We start from the raw sequence: 3157 nt of genomic DNA on the forward strand, positions 1-3157 counted from the left end.
TGTACATAAGCAAGAACTCCTCATACTCATGATTTTGATGCATATACTTACCTTGTGGTCTTGAGTTGGCTTAGGATGGAATGGACCTGCACAAACAAGGTTAGATAACACAGGTACGTCCACTAGCCAGAGCAAACAAAAGAAATCACAAGAATACCAAGACTGGGATGACATGTAGAGAGTGAGTACAAGGTACCACATTGAATTCAACATGTCCCCAAGAATAAAGATATGCAATGAATTTGACTGATTTCTTTTCCTTAGGTGTCTTGCTCCCCCTGAATCGTACATGGGATATTGGGAGAAGATAGGAAACAGAAAATCAGAGCTGAAAGATATGAATAGAACTTAATTCAAATGAGTTCATATGAACATGTCTTTCCCCCAAAAAGACATGTGGCATCTCTCCTCTTGAACATCAAGCATCTGGGATCCTTGAGTATTCTCTCCCCCTTGGAGATTTCTTTCTCCCCCTTAATATATGGGATCCTTGAGTATTCTCTCCCCCTTAGTACTTTCTCCTTTGTAGGTGATAAGCTTTTGATGTGATCTCTCTCTCCCTCATGATAAGCTTTGATGTGATCTCTCTCTCCCCCTTTGACATCAATTTCCAAGAGGGTTTTTCCTGGAATCCATCGAATGGGTTTGGTCCTTGAGATTCAGTACAAAGCAGGAAATAAAACTGTGATGCTTGTAGAGGACAAGATTCATTGAGTGGAGCTAGATCAGAAGAAATATAGAATATGTGGCAAACTGTTTTTCCTGTTGCGAAATCGGTGGCACCGAGTGGCATGTTTCGGTAGTACCGAAGGGATTCGGTTGGACCGAAAATGGCAATGCGGTGAAACCGAGTTCATCATAGAGAAAAACACTTGTCACCTCAGCTCACTAGTCAAGTAAGATCTCACAAAGATTTGCAATGAATTTGATGCAGAAATATGCAGAACAAGAACCAAAAAAAAGAAAAGAGTGAAAGTTTCTAGATGAAGTTTTTGTTTTTGTTTTGTTTGAAAAAGAAGGAAACAAATATGCAAGGGACAAATGCAATAACTCAGAAAAGAACACAAGAGAACTTCATCTAGAATTGGGCGGTGACATAGTCACCTATGTTAGAGTATATTGACTTAGGAGTCAAGTGAGAACACTTGATCATAGGTCATACTCATCGTTTAAGCTCAAAATGGGGTTACCATTTTTCGTTTAAGCATCTTGATGTATTCACATCTTGTTGAGTTGCTTTGACTCATGTCTTGGAGTAAAGCTTCTCTAAGATGGAATAACATACCTTGGGTGGTGGTGTAGTTCTTGCTCATGTAGTTGAACTTGTGTGGGTGCTCAAGGTTGATGTAGTTCATCAAGAGTTGGGAGCACCACTTGGAGTTTGAGTTCATCTACCTACATGGGTTAGTTCTTGCAAGGAAGAGCACTTGTGTATCCAAAAATGACAATCATGAAGCTTAACATAGAATTTGTCAAAGGATATGTTTGAGTGGTTTTGTGCTTCCCTGTCTTCAACCACTATTGTGTAGAGTCTTGGTGATGTAGAGATTGCTCAAGATATGAGTGAGTCGCAATCTCATGGAATTAGATTCAACCAAGCACCTACATGGGTTAGACAACATGCAAGGTGCAAATATATCCAAGACATAAGATAGTTATCATAAGAGATATATCATGGATTAGTCATAAGCTCATGTCTTGCATGTATCCAATGGAGTTTCTACTCCAAGTTCGAAGCATCAATGATGTTCAATTCTCCTCTCAACCTGCAAAACACTTTCTCATCAAGTGGTTTAGTAAATATATCCGCTAATTGCTTGTCGGTGCGAACATGCTTAAGATTGATGTCACCCTTAGCAACATGATCTCGAATGAAATGATGACGAACTTCAATATGCTTAGTTCGAGAATGTTGTACAGGATTATGACCAATTTTGATAGCACTTTCATTGTCACAAAGCAGTGGAACATGTTTCACATAAATCTCATAATCTTTAAGAGTTTGGGTCATCCAAAGTAATTGAGCACAACATGAACCAGCGGCAATGTATTCTGCTTCGGCGGTGGATAAGGATACCGAGTTTTGTTTCTTGGAAGACCAAGACACAAGAGATCTACCAAGAAATTGACAAGTACCCGAAGTGGACTTTCTATCAACCTTGTCTCCGGCATAGTCCGAGTCGGAATAGCCAACAAGATCAAAAGAAGACCTCTTAGGATACCAAATGCCAAAATTTGGTGTATGGATTAAGTATCTCACTATCCTTTTCACAGCCTTAAGATGACAATCTTTAGGAGCAGCTTGATATCGTGCACACATGCACACACTTAGCATAATATCGGGACGTGAAGCACATAGGTATAACAATGAACCAATCATAGAGCGATAAACCTTTTGATCAACAGGTTCACCATCTTTGGTCAAATCATTATGTCCACTAGTAGGCATGGGTGTAGACATACCTTTGCATTCTTGCATATTGAACTTCTTGAATAAGTCCTTGGTGTACTTTGTTTGAGAGACAAATGTACCTTCCTTAGTTTGCTTGATTTGCAACCCGAGAAAGAATTTGAGTTCACTCATCATAGACATCTCAAACTTCTCTGACATTAGCTTTCCAAACTTTTCACTAAAGAGAGGGTTAGTTGAACCAAATATGATATCATCAACATAAATTTGGCATACAAATAGTTCTCCATTAACCCTTTTAGTAAAAAGAGTAGAATCAATTTTACCAATTTCAAAACCACTTGTAGTAAGGAACTTGGTCAAGCATTTATACCATGCTCTAGGAGCTTGTTTAAGACCATAAAGAGCTTTGTGAAGTTTGTAAACATGATTTGGTTTCTTAGGATTGACAAAGCCGGGAGGTTGTTTGACATAAACTTCCTCCTCTATTTCTCCATTTAGAAAAGCACTTTTAATGTCCATTTGGTACAAGGTGATATTATGGTGATTAGCATAGGCAAGTAATCTGCGAATGGACTCAAGTCTAGCAACGGGAGCATACGTCTCACCATAGTCCATACCTTCGACTTGTGTGTACCCTTGGGTGACGAGACGTGCTTTGTTGCGAACCACTTGTCCATCTTCATCTTGCTTGTTGCGAAACACCCATTTGGTACCAATGATGTTGTGGTTGTTGTCGGGCTTCTC

This window comes from Triticum urartu, chromosome 5 (genome assembly GCF_003073215.2).
Source record: "Triticum urartu cultivar G1812 chromosome 5, Tu2.1, whole genome shotgun sequence".
Taxonomy (NCBI): domain Eukaryota; kingdom Viridiplantae; phylum Streptophyta; class Magnoliopsida; order Poales; family Poaceae; genus Triticum; species Triticum urartu.